Here is a 24,691-nt window from a genome sequence, read left to right on the forward strand (position 1 = left end):
TTCACTGGTAAAGTATGTGTTCAGTATGCACAAGGCCCTGGAATCGATCCCCAGCAACCCACACACCGTTTTCCCTTATAAACCCAAATGAAACCTCTGATGAAAAAAGGAAAGATGCAGGAGGCCAGGCTAGGGATGTAGTTTAGTTGGTAAAATTCTTAATAACATACATGAAGCCCCAGGTTCAATCCCAAACATTGCATAAAATCAGGCTTAGTAGTGAGATCATGCCTGCCGCTAATCAATCCCAGGAGCTGGAGGCAGGAGGACTGAGAGTTCAAGATCCTGCTCAGCAGGGCTGGAGATGACACGGCAGTGAAGAGACCTCTTTCAGAAGACCAGTGTTTACCTCCAGCATCTGTCACACCAGTTCCGGGGATCCAATGACCTCTTAGCTTCTGAGGAAACACACACAAATAATAAACTTTTGAAAAAAAAAATTCACCCTCAACTACAGAGCAGGAGTACAGTGTCAGGGTTTTGTTTTGTGGTTTTAAGGGGAACAGAATTACAGGAGGCCATTGTTTCAAAACTATCTGAAAAGCCAGGTTAAAAATAGAGACTGCCCCACCCAGGGATCCATCCCATTAAACAAACACCAAATCCAGACACTGTTGCATATGTCAACAAGATTTGGTGACAGGACCCTGATATAGCTCTCTTTTGTGAGGCTGTGCCAGTGCCTGGCAAATACAGAAGTGGATGCTCACAGTCATCTATTGGATGGAACACAGGGCCCCTAATGGAGGAGCTAGAGAAAGTACTCAAGGAGCTGAAGGGGTCTGCAACCCTATAGGAGAACAACAATATGAACTAACCAGTACCCCCCAGAGCTGTGTCTCTAGCTGCATATGTAGCCAAGGATGGCCTAGTTGGCCATCAATGGGAGGAGAGGCCCTTGGTCTTGCAAAGATTATATGCCCCAGTGCAGGGGAATGCCAGGGCCAGGAAGCAAGAGTGGGTGGGTTGGAGAGCAGGGCGGGGTGGGGTATAGAGGACTTTCAGAGAGGAAACTAGGAAAGAGGATAGCATTTGAAATGTAAATGAAGAAAATAATAATAAAAACCAAACGAGAATCAAAGTCACCAAGGTGAAACTAAAATGTCTACCTGCTCTTACCGATCTGAATTAAAGTGGAAACAGCCAAAAATCTCCCAGACTTGCCTACTTGATAAAAAGTTTTGTCTTAATCCTTAACACAAAAGGAGTTAACAGGAAGCTAGCTTTCCTGCAGCAAGCAGTTGCTTTCCTACTGTTCCTTATCTCTGTCCCCATCTTACAAGGAAACCAGCCAGCCTGCTTTTCAAAGCCCTTCTCCATTTATAAAACCTCATGGAGAGCCTCCGTGGATCCCTTGTAAGGTCTCCGGTCTTCCTCATGAAGCCCCAACAGTTCCTCGCTGTAAGTGGCTCCCCACTGGAGTGGATTCTCCTGCCTTTGCATTGAGCACACCACCCCAACATCATTGTGGTTTATGGGGTGCTAGGCATTTGCCTAGCATAGTCTATAATCTCAGCACCTGGGAAGTGGAAACAACAGAACCTAGGAGTTCAAAACCAGTCTGGGTCATGAGACCCATCCCCCCATCCACCCCCCCAAAAAGACCTGAGGCGAGATAGAAAGACAAAAGGACATTTAGAGACTTGAGAAGAAGAAAGCAGCCTTTTTTCTAGGTGACAAAGGAAAGTGAGGTCCAGTGACTCTCAGCTTGCCTGCTGTGACTCTAATACTGCTCCTCATGTTGTGGAGACTCCCAGCCATAGAATTATTTTGTCGCTACTGCATAACTAATTTTGTTAGTTATAAATCATAATGTATGTTTTCCTACGGTCTTGGTAATCTCTGTGAAAGGGATAGTTGACACCTGTTGACCCACAGGTTGAGAATCAGTGTCGCACAGTTTCATGGAAGCTTTCTCTTCTTCCTGGGGTGGGACTTTAACTCAGGAGTTAGGGGTACCAGAAGCCCATAGTCACACAAAACTTATACCCAACCACTGGAGGGAATCGGGACAGGCACTCAAAAAGTTGGAGGCAGGAGCTGATACAGCGGCTATGGAGGGGTACTGCTTCCTGGCTGGCTTCCCTATGGCTTGCTCAACCTGCCTTCTTACAGAATCCTGGACCACCAGGCCAGGGATGGCACCACCCACAATGGGCTGGGCCCTTCCCCATTGATCACAAATTGAGAGAATGCTCTACAGCTGGATCTCATGGAGGCATTTCCTCAACTGAGGCTCTTTCCTCTCTGATGACTCTAACTTGTGTCAAGTTGACACACAAAATCAGCCAGTACATGGAACATTTTGATAAAGCTTTGATAATAACCAAACACTTTTTAATCTCAGTTTTATTAAGATTCAGTTTCCCAAGTAGTTATATTGATTAAACACAGTTTTTACTAGACTTTATTTGGTAAATGTTACCAAGAGAAAAATCAATAAGAGAAATCTGTTGATTTCAATAACAATTTGTCATTAATGTGCTGAACTTTGACTTTAGATATTTTAATGTCACTCATTACCGTCTCCAAGTCTCAGCTATCACATCCCTTATATAACTTATTCAGACATTTCGTGACGTGTGTAGGCTTTCTAGCTTTGTTTTATTTTTATTTTTCTGGAAGAATCTAGGATCTTTATCTTTAGGATAAAGTCTTACCATTCAGAAATCCTTATTTACCAAAACTATCTTTATTCCTACATCCTTGTAACACTTTTTCTTCTACTTGCTGGCCCCCTTTTGTTTCATTTCCTTTTTTGGAATTATAAGACATAGTAACAATGCATTTACCATCATATTAGAAGAGTGAGTCCAAACTACATGGCTTAATATAAATTAAGATTATCTGTATATACATTGTTAATTTATAGGCCTTTTTTCTGAGTATAATTAATATATATATATATATATACACACACACATATATATACATATATAAGTACAATAAGTATAACTTATTAAGCAAAAGTACAATAAGTAAATAGCAAGTCACAGGTAGACAGCAAAGTATCAGATCAGCAAGCCAACTGAGGAAACCCTGCTCAAACCATCATGCTGGTATTACCACTTGAGAGATGTCCAGGCAGAAGGCGTCTTGCATCCTCTCATCTGATGCATCCCATCATAGCTATTCCCATGACAGGCATTTTTATATGATGGGATAACAATAGTAGACTCTGTGGGAATGCTTTACCGTTTAGCTGTTCTCAAGGACACAGTGCAGCTTGGGCTGCTTGTTGTTCTCCCTGTTACAGGGCCAGGGGACCCCCCCCGACTTAGGACAGGTTTTGGAGGGCACTCTGGGGCAAATATGCTCAGATCTGAAGTAGGGGTGCCAAATTGTACATTGAGAGTCAACTTTTTAGTGAGCTTAAACAGCATCTGACAACTTAACAATATAATGTGTACTACACATGTAATTGCAGACCTGAAGAAGATAGTTGATAGCTACCTTTTCTGAAGGGCCAATGCAACCAACCAGCTGCCAGTAACACTCTGAGACTGCGAGCCAGTCCTCTGTTAAATGCTTTCCTTTGTGAGTTGCCCTGCGAATGGTGTCTCCTCACAGCAACAGAACAGTAACTAAGACGGTCCCCTAGACTGTCAGTGACCCAGACCTTAAAATAGAAACATCTGATGTTTTTCTGCACTCAAATATAGCCTGAATTTAGATTGGAGGATGGAAAAAGTAGCCTCAGAGGGAAACATTGAATACAGCATTGTCTTTTTATATAGGTCAGAACACTCATGTATTAAAATCTTCGGGCTGCCCACTTCCACTTGTAAACACATGCCAGCTCTATATACAGGCTTGCAAACAGTTGGTCTGGTTGCCATGTACTCGTGACCTTATAAAATTTAAAGCTCTCAACGGGTTGAAGTGGCAGAGGGAATGCCATTTTGTCTTCCACTCTGTGTCTACTCAGGCACTTTTCAATCCCTAACCCCTGAACACTCACATCCACTTTCACAGCACACTGGGGCTTTCTATGATCCTGGCCCAGATACACACACACACACACACACACACACACACACACACACACACACACGGACTGGGAAGGAGAAAGCTCCCCAAGGGACAACCTCGCCTCATAACCATCATGAGGCAGCATGGACAAAGTGAGACGAGAAGAGTTCCATGCTGGCTCAGCAGAAATAACGTTGCTTAGTGCTGAGATGGCTCTGCTCAAGTGGGGAAAGAAGGCAACAAAATGCTCTAGAAAGGTTGGGCTCTCAGCTCTGACCAACATGGAGGGCACGGCATGAGGGCCTCATCCCAAGGGGACCAGGAAGTTGCTCTTCTGAATGGAAGCATGAAGTGGAAATTTCTGGTTTCTTTGGAAACTCAGTTGTGTATCCTTACAGCAACTGCTGAGATTTACAGCTTGTTTGTCTTGTTGTTTTTCTTTCAAACTGTAATAAACTGTCCTTGAACTTCTATTATTATTTATTATTATTATTATTATTATTATTATTATTATTATTATTATTATTATCAGCAGCTTCTGGAAGCTGTCTTGTGAGAGGACATGTGATACTTTGACTGGGCAGACACTTGAGAGAGGTGTGATGTTTGGAAAGAGTCTAAGTAGAACCCCATAAACAGTGGGAGGTCGCTCTTGCATTCTATGTTCGCTGGTCTTCACTTCATAGGCAGAAATATGTCAAAGAACATTCCAGCTGCTTCTGGCTGCTTCTGCTGACTCATGCTGACTCATGCTGATTTGTGGTTTCTGCTGGATTGAGCCACAGCTACTGATTCATGTTTGGTGTTTGCTATTGGACTGGACTGCTGGTATCCTGACAACAAAGAGTGTAGTCGCCCCAAAGAACTACTTCTAAACGGGTCCACAACCATCTTTTCCTATTAACCTTCTTTCCTTACCTCCAGTTGGTGGGCTAGAAGGGTGGTTGAAGTATTCTAGAACCTAAACAAAGTAGGTTTCAAAAAATCTAAGCCTATAGGAGCACCACACAAGAGACACACAGTTTTAAATAGGTGTTAACTATGTTTGACAGTGTTCGCTATTTCTACTGAGCTAACATGGAGTCCACCAGAAGGCACTTGCCTAAGGTCCTGGAAGATGGTTGCCTGCTGAGTTCTCTCAAGAACTTCTTTATGGTCCTTCATGATCACCACATCCTACTTGGGAAATTAGAGTCCCTTTGGGGTTCTTGTTAATAATAATAGGGAAGGAAGGAAGTTCAAGGACAGCTTATTACAGTTTGAAAGAAAAACAACAAGACAAGCTGTAAATCTCAGCAGTTGCTGTAAGGAGGGAGGGAATGGAGAAAACCACAGCTTTTTTTAGTTAGGAGCCAAGAAAGGTAGCGTGTTCAGCAGAAAAGGTCCACAAGCAGATTTCCTTGCGGGGAGGAGGTGCATGTTCAGAGAAAGAGTAAGTAAGCTCAGAAGGAAAGAATATACAAGCTTTTGGTCAGTATCTGAAAGAAGAAGGTGAAGAAAAGGCCCTGTAATGACCACAGTCTCACTAAGGTGTAATTATTCCTCTCATCTCCTTAGTGTGTCTTTAGTTGAGTCAGACTTCTACAGACAGCTGTGAGCTTCCACGTGAGCTCTGAGAATGGACCAGAGCAGCCTATACTCTTAGCTGCTATGCTATCCTTCCAGCCTCTCCTATGGCTTTTAAAATGTCCAAGTGGGTTCCCTATGGTGTGCTTTTCTGCTAGGTGGCTCTAGTGTCTTCTGTGGCAGGATGCTGTCCCTGAGAAGCAGCTCGCACCTCTAAAGGAATGAGAGGTGGCCAAGTATAGATGACAGTGGCCCAAGAACACAGATTTAGTTTGTGCCAAGTGACACTTTAAGTATGGAAGGAATTATAGGGCTCTGTGCCATCACTCCAGGCAGCTCAAGGAGGTTCCTTTAATCAGATAAAACTGAACCATTAGCTTTGACACAGAAAGGAATTTCAGAACGAGTTGGCATGAAGCAGAGTTGGAGTTTATTAAAGACTAATATATATATATATATATATTTTTTTTTTTTTTTTAAGAAATGGGGTTAAGAGAAAGAGAGGCACTCCAGGAAAAAGACACAAAGATTGGCATAGGAGTGGGCTTCTCAGAGGGAACCACAACCCACTGATGCTGTATCAGAGAGGGCCACACCCACCATTGCTGTACCAGGCATATATAGCCTCTTGGTATGTTTGAGGCTATTCTTTCGAAGTATGGCAGAGGAACCCAAAGTAGATCACAGGAAAATTCCTGAGGACACCAATAGGATCACAGTTCAAACCGTAAAATTCAGGATTCGGGGCTATGGGTAGTGGGATCTTCATTGTTTACAGTCAATGATCTTGTGGGAGATTCCCAGAAAGGGATGAGTCAGTCATCTATCAGCATCACAGAGGGCGGGCACTGACAGCAGGCAGGCGTGAGAGCTGAGAGTTCACATCTGGTTTGGTTCTATTTATCTTAAATTATTGTGTGTGTGCATGTTGCATGTGTTCCCACATAAGCCAGTCAGATCCCCTGGAACTGGAGTTACAAGTGCTTGTGAGCCACCTGATGTGGGTGCTGGGAATTGAACTCTGGTCCTCTGTAAGAGCAGTTTGTGAAACCTCAGATCTTGAACTGCAAGCGCAAAGCAGAAAGCATGAACTCTTGAAGCCCGCCCTTACGTGACAGGTCCTCCAGCAAGAGCATTTGTTCTAAACCTCCCCAAACAGTGCCATCAAGTGGAGATCAAGTGTTCAAATACATGAGCCTGTGGGGAAGCATTCTCATTCAACCCACCACAAGCTTCAAAGCCAGAGACAGGTTAGGGCAGAGGCTCCAGTTGGTAATGGTCCTGTTTCCATAGAAAGATGGAAGTCAAACAGCACAAAGCCTGCTAGTTTTTATTTATTCAGTTTTCTTTTCCTTGTTTGTTTGTGAGACAAGATCTCAATGTAGTCCTGACTTCCCTGGAACTAGCTATGTAGACCAGGCTGGCCTTGAACTCACAGATCTGCCAGCCTCTTGCCTCCCAAGGGCTGGGATTAAGGACGTGTTCAGCATGCCCAGCCTCCTGTAAGCTTTTAAACCATTCTTTATCCCACTACTTCCATCCTAAACTATATAAGAGATGAATTGCCCAAAGGCTAGCCCTCTAAATCTCACCTTCTGCAGACTGCTCAAAGGCTGGCCCTTTAAATCTCACCACCTGCAGGAACGTACTCTGTGGATGTCACAGAGGAGTGAGAGAGGTCTGTCTGACAGTGGCAGGAAGAGCTTGTCATAAGGTTAACAGGCCCCAGACCTTAGCACAACTGACCAACTCCGTTCAGCTTCACAGGTTTACAGTCAGGCTGTAGAAATCAGCAGTTAAACAGCAGCCAGCCCCTGCCAAAACCAAGACAACGACCCAATCCATCAAAGTCCACAGTTATGGGAAGGTCTCTAAAGGCAAAGTCCACAGTTATGGGAAAGTCTCTAAATGGGCAAACCTTGCTTCTTGGCTTCCCTGGTTCCACTTCTGGCTTAACAAGAACAGTTGTTCTTGTTAAGTGACTATGTTAACCTAGGACATGGTTCTTGTGCTTAAAAAATCTCACCCTGAGAAAGGTTTGGGCTACACTGGGATCCCAGACACCCAGTGTAGTCCATGGCCAGCTAATGAAGACTTTCTTCTGGATTAAACCCATGTCCAAGCAGCCTTCACTGGTGTATACCCCACCCCCACGAGGATACTTCACAGATAGCTAATAACAAGGCCTATGACTTTGTTCGTCTTGCCCCAGTCATCCATGGATGTCCTTTAGTCTGTATCACAGCTTGATTTTTGATATGGACATAATACCTCTAGTGTCGTTGTCAAGGCTAACTTAGTGATTTCTACTATTAAAGTGTTGGTGGTTAACCATTATCTAAGCCATCCTTACACGACTGAATCTAGCTGTCTACAGAAATAAGTCAAAGCCTGGGGGTTCTAACCAGCTTCGGAGTGAGCAGCCCTAGTCCCACTTCCTGTGTCTCTACTACAAAGCAGGTGAAGGGCTACTCCGAGTCTGGCAGCCCAAGCGTTAGGGAAGAACTTATTGATGCGTTAACTTAGTAAATGCTGCTTATAGCATTGATTTACTAATCAAGCCCAGCGTAGTAGCACATATGGGAAACAACCAACTAGGAAGCTAAGGCAGGAGGCTGAGACCAGCCGGGTTGCGTAGAAAGACCCTGTGTCAACAGAACGAAATTGCACCAAAAGAAAAGATCCCTGACCCCTCCCATCCAGAGCCTGGTAAAGGATCTGGGCAGCCACTTCAAGTTGGGGCTACAGATTTGATAGAATCCCACTATTTCCAAGAATGATGGTAACTGCCTTTTAGTTTTTAAGGAGTTGGTGTTAGGATCTCTGATACAATTTTGGGAGACAGCTCTCTTCCCATTATTTGGAACTTGGCAGGGGAGAATTTATATTCTTATAAATTTAAACTCTGTGTGTTTGCTAGCTGGAGAGATGGCTCAGCATCTAAGAGAACACTTACTTATCTTGCAAAGGACCTGGGTTCAGTTCCCGGCACCCACAGGTGGCTCCAACTCTGGGGATCCAACTTGTCAACATGTAGTACACATACATGCATTAAGGCGTGGGCACCCACACATATTAAATAAATAAAGCTTTAAAAGAAAATAGAGACCATGACTGTATTAGTTTGTGGAGCCTTCTTTGAGAGGTCTCAGAAAAGAATATTATCTCATACTAAGTAAGGTCATGCTGAGAATAGGTCATCTAAATTACTCCATGTTGTAAAAAATAGTGGGGTTTCAGGCCACACCTTGTCCTCAGACCCTCCATTTTATAAGCAGCTTTAGACTTCACTTGAGGGTGGAAAATAATTGCATGCCTGGATTGACATGTAAACACCACCACCTGCCCAGTACCACCCTTGCTGATAGATGACTTATTCCTGGGAATAGAATAGGGGCCATCCTGTAAACTTATCAGGTTGAGTTGGACTGTAGGGACACCTGGAATGTTTAAAATCATAGAAGGGAAACTAAGATCAAGACTTTATCAGACTTGTCAGAATGACAAGAATGTAGCTCCCTCTCCTGGACCCCATAAAGTGTGGCTACGTAGTACAGCCCCGCCCCCACCAACTGTTCATCTGACACCTGGTGTGTAAGCAAGGACTGACAGTCGGAGAACCCCCACTGTCGTCAAGGCTTCTGCTTGGCTGGGTTCCCACTGTTGACACAGCCTACTTCACTGCCCCTCCTGCTTGCCCATCTGGACCTGAACACACCATTCACCGTGTTCCAACCCAGTTCTAACCTTTCACCTCGAAGCTGGACTCAGTTCAAATAGGTAGAAGGATAGATAGATAATAGATACATAGGTAGATCTATAGCTATCTCTATCGATAGATATAAGTCTTCCTATAAAGAGAGTTTTCCTGTGTTAATTGATAGTTAATATTAATAATTATGAATAGAATTCTAAAAACCTGCATTAGCCTCAGCCAGATTGCTAATGTAAGTGTAATTCTCTGGAAAATGTCTGTCATTGAAACCACTGCACTGTGTTTTTGGGCTTTTTTTTTTTTTTTTTTTGGTTTGTTTTGTTTTTGTTACTTACTGGGCAGAGGAGACGGTGTATTTTGGCTTAGAGTTTCATAGGGGCAAGAGTCCGTAATGGAGAGGAATAAAAGGCAGTAGGCAGGGAAGCATGCTTGCAGGAACAGGAAGCTGGATGGTCAAATTTCATCTACATGCAGGAAACAGAGGAGGTGGTGGGGGGAAGAACAGTAAACCGGCTAGGCTGTGATCCTCAAAGCTCCCCCACTCCTGACAGACTGGCTAGGCTGTGATCCTCAAAGCTCCCCCACTCCTGACAGACTGGCTAGGCTGTGAACCTCGAAGCTCCCCACTCCTGACAGACTGGCTAGGCTGTGAACCTCGAAGCTCCCCACTCCTGACAGACTGGCTAGGCTGTGATCCTCAAAGCTCCCCCACTCCTGACAGACCGGCTAGGCTGTGAACCTCGAAGCTCCCCCACTCCTGACAGACCGGCTAGGCTGTGAACCTCGAAGCTCCCTCACTCCTGACAGACTGGCTAGGCTGTGAACCTCGAAGCTCCCCCACTCCTGACAGACCGGCTAGGCTGTGAACCTCGAAGCTCCCCCACTCCTGACAGACACCTTCTTTAGCCAGGCTCCACCTCCTAAAGATTCCGTAATCTTCCCAAGCAACACCACCAGCTGGGGACCAAGTGTTTGAATGCGTGAGGAGCCTAGGGAGGGCATTTCTCACTCAAATCGCCACATTCCACCCATGGTCCCCATAAGCATGGCCATCCCATGATGCAAAATGCACGTAGTTCCAAGTCCCTATAGTTTTGAATAGTCTTAACATTCTTCAAAAGTCCAACATCTCTTCTGAAACTCAAGGCAATCTCTTAACTATGTTCCTTCTGTAAAATCAAAAGGCACATTGTATACTTCCAACATACGATTACATCACATCTCATCCCAAAGGGCAGAGATAGATATAATGAGGAAACATTGACCCAAAGCAAGACCAAAACTTAGAGTAAACACCAAATCCTATAGTTCCATGTCCAGGGTTTCAGTATCAATGGCTTAGATGGTTCTGACCCTCCAACTTTAGTGCCTGTAACATACTTCATTCTCTTGATCTGATTCTACCCTCTATGCAGTTTTTGGCAGGTGTCTCATGACATCTTCAACCAAGGCTCCACCTTTATAGCTATAGCGCCATACAGTGACCTTACAGGGTCTCCTCACAGGGAGTGTAACCCTGCCATACATTCCCTGGCCTCAATGGCTTTAGTTCCAGGGGGACAGAGCTCATCATAGTAAGGAAGACATGGGGACAGTCAGAGAAGGCAGCGTGCAGGAGCAAGCTGGCTGATCACATTTCATTAGAATAGAGGAAGCAGAGAGCCGTCCATTTTGAATATGTTGTTTTTTCAACAAATTCTGGCATTGTGGAAAGGCACACATAAGTTCATTTATGTTTCTGGTATAACTAAATCAGGACAGGCTCACCCCTTAAGATGCAGCTCCAAGTTCCTGAGCCAAGGCATTGCCAAAAAGAGAAAGGCTGTCTTAGGATCCCTGAAGGAGAACTGTTCAAAGGTATTATTGCATGATGTTAGTTTAAGGATCAGCCCATTCTTTTAGACCCAAGACACTAAGCTATATGGTGTCAGAGAACATTTGTGTGAGAATACATAGTGATTGGGAACTCCAGGGGAAACTGCTTTCCTTACTGCTCTCAGGTCATCTTGGACTTTGTCCTGGTAGCCATGACAGCCACAGCAGGGCATTACAGTGGTAGCCAGGTCTGTGGTGGTGGTTATGGAACTACTAGTTCCCTCTAGTAGATGGAGATAAAGAGAGTCAAAGACCCTTGTCTAAGGCCTTAGCTGTTGTTTTGCCTCCTCCCCATCTGAAAGCTCTCTCAAGAGCCACAAGGCTATATAGAAAACGCAAGATTAATTGACAGCAGGACCCAATGGTGCAGTTTCTAGAAGGTCACTGTCCATAATGGGATGGGACTTGGTAGTGATGCAGCTGATCACCCACACTCTGTAGGTAATCCTTCATCCTAGATCTATAAGTAAGTCCAATAAACTCTTTAGTCTCTGAATAAAAATGAGGACGTGAGGAGACAGTTTTGTTATAGATGACGAGGGAGAGTTCAGCCAGAGGCACCTGGAAGGGCCCAGATTGAAATGGGCCTGAGAGGAGGAGGGAGCAAGCGCAGAAGAAAAGGGCAGGGACAGAGAGGACAAATGGACCAAGATGGGAGCCAGGAGGACCAAGGGAGGAAGAAGAACCAAGAGACTATGTGGCCAAAATGGCTGGGTTATATATGAAAGAGAAGTTGGGAAGCCCAGTCCCGGGGGGTGGGGGTGGGGTGGGGAGGGGAGCCGTAGGGCAGGGAGAAGGGCTGGAAAGAACCACAGGTGCTGAGTGACTTTTCCAGGTCTCCTTGGAACCTTACAGCCTCACCAACCTAGACTTTGATATGAAGCACTTTGGTCTGTTTTTGTGCCTATCTGAGGTGAACAGGCATTTATTTGTTTTGGTTTGTTCGTCTGATTTAATTTTTACGATATGTATATGGGTGTTTTGCCTGCATATATGTCTGTGCACCACACCACATACATGTCTGGTGCCTGCGGATGCCAGAAGAAGGTGTCAGATCCCCTGAAACTGGAATTACAGATGGTTGTAAGCTGTCATGTGAGTACTGGGAATTTAACCAGTTCTTCTGGGAAAGCTATCAACACACCTAACCACTGAGCCATCTCTCCAGCTTGTGACTGGACAATTGTGTCTTTCTCCAGGAAGAATGAATACAACAAGGTCTTAGGCTCAGTGATAATCCCCACTACGTTTTTACAGAAAAAGGATGAGACTGTTATGTGGACAGTAACAAGACCCAATTAAAATATATTTGAGAAATGTATAAATTAATGGATGATATCCTACTAATAGCTGATATCCTTGTTTCTGGCTGTTGAGTACTGGGTTTTGAGGGTGGTTTTTTTGTTTGTTTGTTTGTTTTTGTTGTTGTTGTTTTCTGGTTTGGTTTGGTTTGATTTGGTTTTGCAGCAAAGGGACTCCTGCCTTCAGATGTGTTTAAAGGCCACCCATTTGGAAGGCCTTTCCAAGAACAAAAGTGAACTGTGTGTATTTGTGTATGGCGTTCCATAATTCTTGGAATAGCTCATCTGTCACTATAGGGGATGGTGTTCAGGCTCAGCAGTGTTTACACATAAATTAACTAAGTGTATGTAATGGGATCCCTGACTGGTAGGTAGGGTAAAGCTAATAGCCAGTCTGCAAGAAGCCTTTCCTTGGTGAGGAAACAGAACATTCAGGAATGATCAGAAATTGGAGGGTAACTATGTGATCACTCCAGACACATTAAACAGATAGACTTAAATTCCACCAAAGCCCCCCTCAGACCCCTTAATAATGTGAAAACAGAGAGAATAAAACTGGGTGGCCTTTGTATAGGTAGGAATTGAGGAGACCTACTGAACTGGCCACAATACTATCTAGGGACCACTGCAACGCCCCACAATGTAGAAGCTTCAGTGCAGAGGGCATTTGGCCAATTCGGTCAGACATGGCTAATGACTACCCCTCTGGGGCTGATTCTAGCTTTTCACAATCAAATGCAGTCCTATTTACAGTGCCCCCCTTTGCCTGAAGGTGATGCAGAGGTCTTTAGTGACGGCTGTCCTTGAGGTAATCCTTCCTCCGATGTCTAGGCTGCTGGTAGATAAAATGAGCCTCCTTCCTTGGTGCCTTCAGAGCCGTGTTTCCTATCTGGCTTAGAGGTGGCATGGTTTCTCAAAAGGCAGGATAAAACTTTGTTGGCCTCTTCTTAGCCTTTTCAACTCAGATGTGTATCTTTCTCCTCTGCTTGATCTCAGTTTAAGAATGGTAAAGCTACATCTAGAAGTTGTATTTAAGGGTTTAAAGCTTTCTGAAGCTTTTTTTCCTGAAATATATAGCTGACAGTCCAATATAGTGAGACCCAGTATACTAAATCTCTCTGGATAATATTTATGTTTTTCATAATGGTCCCCGTCCATCTCCTGTGAAGAAGGGGGTGATTTTTATTTGTGCTTTAAGTCACCTCCATCGCTTATCAAGGTCAGCAGACTCCTTGCTCTGTCTTTCTTCCCACCCTGTTGACCTCAGTAACACCCAGTCATCTCATATCACCTATTTGGTAATTTCAGTTAGGAGCAGCCACAAAACAGCACTGGCCCTAGGAGTTAATGATCTGATCACAGCCCATATACAGTATTTCATCAGCTATGCAACAGAGAGATGGAATTACACGTAGTTTCTTCCAAGTGAGCTCACAGGCCATGATGCTATGCTCAAGACCCTGTGAAAAACATGCTAGGTGCAGAGCAAAGTGATTTAACATTCTTTGCATTGTCTTTATTTTTAATCTTTAAAGATTTTATTTTAACCTTTAATTATCTTGTGTGTGTGTGTGTGTGTGTGTGTGTGTGTGTGTGTGTGTGTGTGCACATATATATCTGTGCACATAAGTCAGAGGCATTGGGTCCCTGGAGCTGGAGGTAGAGGAAATTGTAAATCTTTCCAGCCCTCCTCGAATTGTCTTACATTGGCCATTGAAAGGGGACTCTAGAATGAAGATGCTAGATTTTGCATCTTTAGCTTCCTAAGATTTGTTCCCGCAGGTGGAAGTTCATTTTTACCAACTGAAAACATCTTCATGCAGTTTGGATGAAGTGTGGGCCCTGGGAATACTCATGGCCTAAGGCCTATCACATTTCTTTTAGTCTCCCAATAATCTTGAATATCTAACAGTTTATAATTAACCCAAATTAGGCTGACCATGGTGGTATGTGTCGTTCTTATGTGCTGGCAGGATATTAAGTGATCTAGCAGATAGCCCCATAGGAATAAATCATTATTCCTTGAATTATTTATCATAGAACAAAATGGTTGGTCAGTAACCTTGATGGTAGGTGCCAATTAGTGAATCTTCACATACAAACATGTATACACACATACACAAAAATTAATAAGCATGTATGTGGAAGGCCAGCTTTGACACCATAGGATTAAGTGAGGAGGGGTGAGTATAGAGTCAGTGATTGGGGTCAGTGCTAATAGCCGCCAGCTGGGGCAAGCTTTAAAGCTGATGGGGTCAGGTCAGATAGCAACCGAAGGAGGCTGCTGTCAATGGCAGCCAGCAGCTAGAGTAATCACCCAGCAGACTTTTTCTCTGAGGGAATCAAGCTTGATTCATTGGGGCCGGCACTCCCTGTGACCTGCAAGAAACTCTCTGAACTCTTTAGATTCTTTAGGGGCTCACAAGAAGGAGAAGAGAGAAAGGGGGAAGGAGGATCACACACACACACACACACACACACACACACACACACACACACACACAATCCATTATACACACTGAGTAGATAAAGCAAGACAACCTCCAACAACTTCACACACACATATATATTCATATATATAGACAAACAGATAAGGTGGATGGATGGAGCAAGCTCCAACAAGCAGGCTCCAATCATTTTACATATGTGTATATATGTATATATATATATATAGTATTTACACACACACACACACATATATATACATACTTTATATAAATATTGTGTGTGTATATATATATATATATATATACATACATACATACACATATATACATATACACAATTGATGGATGGAGCAAACTCCAAAGAACAAGTTTCAACAGCTTTACATACATACATACATGCATACAGATTGATGGATGGAGCAAAGTACTGACAACTTCACACATAGACAGACAGACAGATGGACAGACAGACAGATGGACAGACATATACACATTTACATATTAAGTGGATGGAGCAAAGCTCCAACCATTTTACACACTTTTGATGAATGGAGCAGACTCCCAATGAGCTGGCTATAACCATTTTACGTACACATACACGTACAGACACACATACACACACACATAAACACGTTTGGTGAATGGAGCAAAGCTTCAACAAGCCCCAACCATTTTATTTTTTTCTTCCACAGCTTATATATCCCAACAAAATCTTTCCAGCAGTATACAATTACAAAGTGATTACGTTTTAGTTTTCTTCTAGTGACTGATTATGAAAAAACAGTGTGTTCCCAGTACCTTTACAAGAAATAACATCACAGTAAAGGTAAAGGAAACAAATTATTCCCAAGAACCCACATTTGTACATTTGTAACTAAGCAACTTGTTATACATTAACAAAGTGTGAGCAAGGAGATTGCCTCAGCCAGTTTCTCTTACTGGCAGTCAACAATGTGCAGTTACAAAGAAAGAAGCAATTATTTTATTATTTATCTTTAAAAGTAATCGTACGTGGCGCACGCCTTTAATTCCAACACTCGGGAGGCAGAGGCAGGCGGATTTCTGAGTTCGAGGCCAGGCCTCAAACTCAGAAATCCGCCTGCCTCTGCCTCCCGAGTGCTTGGATTAAAGGTGTGTGCCACCACGCCCAGCTGTAAATTCAACTTATAAATAAATAAATAAATAAATAAATAAATAAATAAATAAATAAAAGAAGTTGTATTTACATACCCAGTTCAAAAAGACTTTTAAAAATCATTGATGTGTGTGTGAGTGTGTGCACTCTCGAGCTCCACACGTGTGCAAACACCCACAGAAGCCAGAATATTGCATTCTCTAAAGTTACAGGTGGTTGGAAGTCACATGACATTGATGCTACGATCCAATCTCAGGTCCTCTGCAAGAACGGCTGATGCTCGTAACCTCTGCACCATCTCCAGCCCCAGCGGCACCCTTTCAAACCTACAGTGTTGCCCTTATCTAATGCCAAATCCCTTCCTGTTCCCCAGAATGTTCTCCCATCGGAATACCTGAAGCAGAAGAACTCTCCCATTTTCCTTGGGCCTGGATTAACAGAAAATCAAAATGTCTCTAGGTGTGGAAGGATGGCTCAGAAGCAAAGGACATTTGTTGCTCCTCCAGAAGACTGGAGTATGCCTCCTCTCACACACATTTGGGCAGCCCATGATGCCTCTAAGTCCAGCTCCAGGAGATCTGATGCTCTCTTAGCCTTCTTGGGCACCCATGTGCACGTGGCATGTGCACACACAAGGAAATAAATAAATAAATAAATAAATAAATAAATAAATAAATAAGAAGTTTTTGTTAAATGTATAAAAAGAGGGTGTGGAGACATGGCTCAGGAGTTAGGAGCCCTGGCTCTACAGCTGGAGGACTTGAATCCAATTCCACCACCCACACAGCAGCTTTCAACCATCTATAACTACAGTTCAGGACATCTGATGTCCACTGGACTCCTTGGGCTCAGGCATGTAGCACATGAACATACATACAGGCAAACACTCAGACACATTAAATCAATTAAATTAATTTTTTAAATGTATATTAAGAAGTCTCGGGCTGGCGAGATGGCTCAGTGGTTAAGAGCGCTGACTGCTCTTCCAAAGGTTCCAAGTTCAAATCCCAGCAACCACATGGTGGCTCACAACCATCTGTAACGAAATCTGATGCCCTCTTCTGGTGTGTCTGAAGACAGCTACAGTGTACTTACATATAATAAATAAATAAATCTTTAAAAAAAAAGTCTCTGTAACAGCATGACTTCTAGCAACATAAAACTCTCCATGGTGAGACTGGAGGTAACCTGAGGCTCTGTCAACACTTTTATCCTCAGGAAAAGGACTAGTTATACTGTCTCACTGAGGTAGCTCCCCTCAGACAGTAATGGGGGTAGATCGTGAGCTAGTCATTTGCATATGTGACCAGTAATGTACTTGATTGATTCTTTGGTTGGGCTGAGTGGCCATGCATAAAGTATGTGGGACCACTGCAGACTCAATCCATGATAGATCAACAAAAATGATGGCCTCAGTCTACATTCAGTTCCCATCATAAGCCCTGTGAGCAGGCCACTGGGCAGGGCAGCACATCGGTCCTCTTCCCTGGCGCTCCTCCCGCTCTTGGGAGTTCTTTCTGGTGTTTTCATTAGTAGAGCTGGGCTTGCTCTGCCGTCAATCCTTCTAGACTGTGAGACAAATTTGGAAGGCCCTGGCTTGAGAGGCTTTAATGACTGATGGTCATTCAGCGCCCTAGCGATCCAAGTCAAGCTCACCAAAAGCTGAGAAAGCTTTAGAGCTCTTAGAAGAATGCACACCATCACAACTAACGCTTGTGTGCTTTCTGACTCATGGGCTGCTATCACACTAAGGCTGCTGGAGGCACTTGGAGGCAAATCAGCTTCTTCCTCTCTTTGGTTTGGCTAAACTGTAAATACATTTTCCTCTGCCAGTTGTGTTTCCTAATTTGTTTTGGAATATAGGGAAACTGAGGCATCAGGTTATAGTCCTGACTGTTTGAGAATAGAGGCATTGTCGTGAACTTAGAGGTTATCTGCTGGTCACTCTGGCAGCCATCTTAGATTCGGCCAGTTTCAGCTAATCTAATTGGGGAGGGACTTCTGGCCTGTGGACATCCTGTGCTCAGAGACAAATTAAGATGAAAACTCAACTACTTCCCAAGGCAGTACTCAGGGCACTGGTTCCGACCCCAGGCTTTAAAAAAAAAAAAGAAATCACCACTATCACCATCATCATTAACAACAAAACAAAAGCCATGGCTTGACATGTATGGTGGTGAGTTCTGATAATTCCAGCAAGGAGACTAAGACAGGAGGATTGCTTTAAGTCAAAGACTGGTCTCGGCTACATAACAAGTTCCAGACCAACCTGAGCTATTGTGCTACAGTGTCTTAAAAGAAAACAGCCTCCATTAAAATGGTAGAGGTGGTGGTGGTGGTGGTGGTGGTGGTGGTGGTGGTGGAGGAGGTGGAGGTGGTAGAGGTGGAGGTAGTGGAGGTAGAGGTGGCGGTGGTCTAAAGCCTCCTTTCTGCATAAGAGGAAGGTGGGAAAGGAGTATGTCTTCCCTTTGAGCATATCCTCCTAGCTGGGCCTTACCTGTTCTTTCTTTGTTCCAGGCTAACAGCAGGGTTTAAATTTGTACCCTTTATCAAGCTGTCCAGTGTCTGATTTGGTTCTAACTAGAGTTGTTCCTTGATGGCTTGGGAAATGCATACTTGGGATTACCCAGCTAACCAGTGCTTACAGCCACTGCACAATGGTAACCCAAGCTAGACTTAAACTTGTGATCTTCTGGTGTCAGCTTCCCACACCAACACACCACCAGCCTAAGAATTTCCATGAAGAGTATGGTGTTACACACTTTTAGTCTCAGCACTTCCGAGACAAAAATAGGCAGATCTCTGTGGGTTCCAGGCAGCCTGATCTATTCAGTGAGTTCCAGACCAGCCAGACATATATAGTAAGATGTATATTGTGAGTTGAACCCAGCCTGAGCTACAAGAAACTTCTTTAAAAAAAAAAAAAAAAAAAAGGAAATAGGTTCCTGTCGATATATCTGATCTAACTTGTATACTGATATGAAACAGTCCCTGTCACATCACTTCACTAAGAGAACTAATATGTCGGGCTAGCGAGATGGCTAAGTGGTTAAGAAGTCTTGTTCTCAAAGTGGGCCCAGATTTAATCACTGGCATCCACATTGTAACTCACAGCTGTCTAAATTTCCACTTCCAGAGTATGCAAAGCCCTCAGAGGGCACCAGACCTGTGACAAACATTCATGTGAAGGCAAAGCACTCATATACATAAATTAAGTAACTCTAAACATTAACACTATGACTATTACTAATAATACTACTACTAACAACAACAACAACAACAATAATAATAATAATAATAATAATAATAATAATAATAATAAAACCTAGGTATCCCCTGGCTTTTAAATAAACCAAACAAGGTTTATTTAAAACTCTCTCCAGAAGCCTGTGCTGCCTGCTGAGGGCCAGCTTCCTCTCAGCCCCTTGGTGGTGGCGCATGCCTTTGATCCCAGCACCAGGAGGCAGAGGCAGGTAGATCTCTGAGGTCAAGGTCAACCTAGTCTACATAGCAAATTACACACACACACACACAGAAGGTCTGTCTCAAAAACAAAAATGGAGGGGGAGCTGGAGAGATGGCTCAGCAGTTAAGAGCACTGGCTGCTCTTCTAGAGGTCCTGAGTTCAATTCCCAGCAACCACATGGTGGCTCACAGCCATCTGTAATGGGATCTGATGCCCTCTTTGGTATGTCTGAAGACAGCGACAGTGTACTCATGTAAATTAAGTAAATAAAACTGTTAGAAAAAGACTAACAGAAATTTAAAAAAGAAAACCCAAAACTTAAAAAAAAATAAAACGTCTCTACCCTTGTCTAGTGTCAGAGTCCCTTCTCTAATGGTCACCGTGCTGTCAGAGTCAGTGCCCAGGCTATATTGACCATAACACACCTGATACCTGTCCTCAACAGACCAATCAAAGAAATCAATGACAGGGAAAAAAAGAAAGAGAGAGAGAAAGAAAGGGGGGGGAGGGAGGGAGGGAGGAAGGGAGGAAGGAAGGAAGGAAGGAAGGAAGGAAGGAAGGAAGGAAGGAAGGAAGGAAGAAAAGAAGGAAGGAAGGAAGGAAGGAAGGAAGGAAGGAAGGAAGGAAGGAAGGAAAAAGATTTACTCAGTGTGCTCACATTGAGAAGGGAACAAAGAAGTCAAGTGACCCACTGCCATGACAGTTAATTGTCAGCTTGATGAATCCTGGCGTAACCCTGGAGGACAGTCTCCATAAGGGGCTGTCTTCATCAGGTTGCTTGTAAGTATGTCTGTGGGGAACAGCTTGTGTGTTAATTGATGTGATAGGACTCAGCTGATGGTAGGCAGCCCCATCCCTTGGTTCAGGGCCCTGGCCTGATTAGGTGTGAAGGAATTTGGACTGTGGACCGAGTAGGAGTGGAGAGATGTATGCGTTCCTCACTGCTCTTGATGTAGCAGGACTTGCTGAGTTCCTGTCCTGATTTCCTTGATGATTGACTAACCGTGTGGACTAAAGTAATCCCTGTGTCCCCTGAGATGCTTTCTGCAGCAAGCACCGCTAACCATCGAGGCATCTCCCCCACCCCAAGGTGCTTTTGTTAAGGATTTTTATCACAGCAACAGAAGAGAAATCATAACACCCTCCCTGAGGGTCCTTTTGGGGGTCCTGGCGTGAGGCTTAGGTTTAAGTAGAGGCAAGAGTTACCCCTCACACTAGTCCTGGCCAAGGTGTGGTCATGGATTCACGCCCATCAGCACTGTCAGATCCAGTTTCTCTGGCAATGCCGTCAGACCGTTTTTTTAGACCCATGAGAGATCTCCCTGTGGAAGACAGGCTTCCCCACTTTCTGTCACCAGGGCCCAGTTTTCCCTTCTCCAAGCATGAGATTCCTCGGGTGTGTGTGTGGGGGTGGGGGATTCCAATTTCTCCACGTCCTTTCTTTCAATAATCTGGCAACCAAAAGCAAGGGTACAAGTGTCTCTTTTGAAAATCTCCGTTCCTCCTAGGAGTTAAAAACAAAAGAGAGCCCTGAAACTCTAGGATGAGGTCTCTGTCTGACCTCTGTCTCCGAGGGTTCTCCAGCCAGCAGCAGCAGCAAAGCTGGGCAATACTTGACAATGTCTAAGCACTAAGAGCATGCTTTTCTTTTCTTTTCTTTTCTTTTCTTTTCTTTTCTTTTCTTTTCTTTTCTTTTCTTTTCTCTTCTCTTCTCTTCTCTTCTCTTCTCTTCTCTTTTCTTTTCTTTTCTTTTCTTTTCTTTTTTGGTTTTTCGAAACAGGGTTTCTCTGTATAGCCCTGGCTGTCCTGGAACTCACTCTGTAGACCAGGCTGGCCTCCAACTCAGAAATCCGCCTGCCTCTGCCTCCCGAGTGCTAGGATTAAAGGCGTGCGCCACCACTCCCGGCAAGAGCATGCTTTTCTAAGCCTTATATAAAAAAAGCAAAGTAACCCACTTCAGCTACAGGATAGAGGGTAGAGAAGGAAAATGCAGATCCAGGGAAGAGTACAGTCCACAAGCAGAACTCTTCTTTCTTTCTCTCTCTCTTTCCTTCTTTCTTTCTTTTCTTTCCTTCTTTCTTTCTTTCTTTTTTAAAAAACTTTTATTATTTATAATTGTGGGCATGTGTGTGTGTGTGCCTATGCCTGGTATGTGCACATGAGTGCAGAGATGTAAAATGCCAGAGGCCAGAGGCCTAGGAGCCCCTGGAATAGGAGTCACAGGCAGCTGTGAGCTGCCATTTCGGTCCTAGGAGTGGCACTCAGGTCCTGTAGGGAGGTCAGCCAGCACTGATTGCTGAGCCATCTGTCTCCTCAGCCTCACAGGCTGAGCTCTTGTTTCTACATTCGCTCTGGTTTATAGGTTAGCAGGTTGCAGAGGCCCCACCAATCAATCAGCTCTGGTAGCTTTCAAAGTTTCAACGTGAGTAGTTTAGTTTTACCTGTGACTGCTAATTAACTTGCTTTCTCTCCTCCCTCTACCCTCTGATCCTTGAAATTAAAATGTGAACACATCAGAATCTTATCCTCTTGGCCAGAAAGCTCTGGGTTATGTCCTTCTAAAGACAGAACCCTAAAAACATTTGGGAGATGAGCTGAAATTGGCAAATAGCTATTTATGCTGTGAAAGTAAGACGGTCCAGTCCCAAAGCGGCTCACCAGAGGGAGCATGAGGCTTTAGTCCCTACCCTCACCTGCAGCTTCCAGGCAGGGTGCTCAGTCAAGAGGAGACAAGAACCCAGCTCTCCCTTCTCTCATTCCCGGCAGGAGACCCAAGGATGTCTGGGAAGCTGTTTGGGGCCCCTAAGGTGCCGGGCGTGGTGGCGCACGCCTTTAATCCCAGCACTCGGGAGGCAGAGGCAGGCGGATTTCTGAGTTCGAGGCCAGCCTGGTCTACAGAGTGAGGTCCAGGACAGCCAGGGCTACACAGAGAAACCCTGTCTCGAAAAAACCAAAAAAAAAAAAAAAAAAAAAAAAAAAAAAAAAAAAACCTCTGTTCTCATCAGCAGGAAAGAGTCCACTCCATAGTGCTTCCCTCTAACTTCCTTGTGCACAGTGTCACACAGTCTACAGGAGCTGCACTCACAGAAACCATAATAATAACCCAAAGAAAGGAATACGAATGTTACTTCCAGAGAGAAAAGGAACAGGAAAAGATGGGATGCTAAAGGTTTTCGGGTTTTTTTGTTTGTTTGTTTTAGCATTCGAATGTATTGTCAATATTTTTAAATAAAATTCTCAACAGACTGGTGTAGAAGCTGTTAAAATAGGGGTGAGGTGGTAGAGCCTCCTCTATTACAAGTATTTTCATTGCTCTTTGAGCTTCTGGCCCATATTTCCTATAAAGCAACGCTTCACATCCCACACGGAGGTCAGTAACGAAGACTCAAGGTTCCCTCATTCTGTAGAGGGGAGGCTGAGGAGAGACAGAGCAGCCTTAGCTGTAAAACCCTTCATTACACCCATTCTCTTGTCTCTCAAGAGATCTAGGACAATCTCAAAATATCTAAAGAAGTCACTTCAACCAGAGTAGAAATAAGAGGAATGTGATTTTGTGTGTTTTCATTTTTATGCTTTTACTGGTCTCTTGTAGCCCAGGCTGGCTTTGAACTCCAATCCTCCTGCCTCGGTTTTCCAAAGGCTGAGATTATAGGTGTAGAAGCTGCTCTGTGATTGGTTTTTGACCTATCTTTAGGGAGGGCTCAGAATGCAGCTCTTTCCAGTTGTGGGAGGGGCTAAATTAGAATGTGAGACCAGGTAGGAAAAGTCAGATGTGGTAGGGACAACTAAAAATGAGCATGTGGCTCTGAGTGCTATGCCATATAATTAAGTATGCAATCATTTTTATTATAATTTTGATTGCTGGGGTTGAACCAAAGCCTTGGGTACTCAAGTGGATGCCTTACATCGCACTGTACCCCCTGCCCAGTGAATATGCCTCATGATGACATTGTAGTGGGGAACACTGTTCTCATTTTCAGGTGATAAAAGACACAGCAAGGATCCAAGCAATGTGTTCAAAGCCCCCTTCCTGGACAGAAGTGGAAAGGGGATTAAGAGATAAGAGCCTGGCTCCTGTCAGTCTTTCTTCTTCTGGACACAAAAGACAGATCTCCCCTCAAAGGCACTAAGTTTATTTTAAGCCAATACGAATAACCATGACATGAGCAAAATTCGGGTTGCCCTTAATGACGTACTCCAGTGTGGAATAGCTACAGGATATGTTCTTAGCCACAAAACCAAAGACTGTACTTACCAAAGACCTTGTGCCAACACTGGTCGGTGAGTTACTCCAGGGAAATCTCTGATATTATCTGATGACATACTTAGATGACATACAAGATGTTCTTGGTTTGTACAAGTTAGTAGTCTGCTAAATGAATAAATTCCAGGTGGGTGTTATCCACTTGTAGTGGAAGCACTCGTAAGAGAGAGGCAGGCAGATCTCTTTTGAGTTCAAAGTCAAAAAGTTCCAGGACAGCCAGGGCTACATAGAGATCCTGTCTCTGATTAGTGAACTAATTTAAAATAAAATTTCCTACCTGATGGTCAAGAATACTGGGTCAGTTAGGTGGGTTGGAGATAAACGGCTACTTAAAGGAACTAAAGATACTCAAATATAATTTTGGCTGTGAATCTGCAACAGCCCAACACCCACAATCACAAAGTTCTAATTAGTTTGCAGAATCTTCACTCAAGTGATTTTTTTCAGGGAACCCCAAACACCATTCTTCTCTTCCTGCCCTGTCACCCCAATAAGAAAACGTTCTTACAGAATCCGAGGGCAGAGAATCCTGGGCAACCTCTTTCGCTTAAGGAGGAACCAAAACCTATTACATAACAAAGCAAATTTTGCTGTTTTCAGTCAGTGGGGACTCTAGAACAAAAGATTCTTTAACAGACCTTCACACCTCCAGATCTGTTTGGACAGTTTATCCCTCCACATTAGGCATCTGCGTTGGAGTACTTGCTTTCCCACAAAGATAGTCTTGTGCCGTTCAAGATTAAAATCTTAACACGAGATACTACTATACTTTCTTGTATGCAAGAAAGACACTTAGGAAACAAGTACGGGAGGTAGCCAGCACAGGAGCCAGGGCTGGCTGCCGCCTCTCGGCTGATTGGCTTGCATGGTTGCAAGGGCAGCAAGGCCTTCGGCTGGCTTCCGAGAACGATTGGCTACTGAAGCCCCACCCCCTCCCTGATTGGACAAAG

At 44.0% G+C, this 24,691-nt stretch overlaps 1 long non-coding RNA gene across 2 annotated transcripts; it reads right to left on the reverse strand.

Moving 5' to 3' along the window:
* Positions 1-123: 123 nt before the first annotated feature.
* Gm39913 lies at positions 124-24,588 on the reverse strand. 2 transcript variants are annotated; one of them, XR_003954051.1, is made up of 3 exons: positions 24,380-24,588; positions 23,733-23,849; positions 124-398 (listed from the first exon to the last, which is right to left on the reverse strand). It is a non-coding gene; the product is annotated as a predicted gene, 39913 (long non-coding RNA). The 2 variants fall into 2 exon arrangements; XR_866660.2 differs by having other exon boundaries at positions 23,733-24,588.
* Positions 24,589-24,691: the final 103 nt, after the last annotated feature.

Source organism: Mus musculus, chromosome 2, assembly GCF_000001635.26.
Source record: "Mus musculus strain C57BL/6J chromosome 2, GRCm38.p6 C57BL/6J".
NCBI classification, from domain to species: Eukaryota; Metazoa; Chordata; class Mammalia; order Rodentia; family Muridae; genus Mus; species Mus musculus.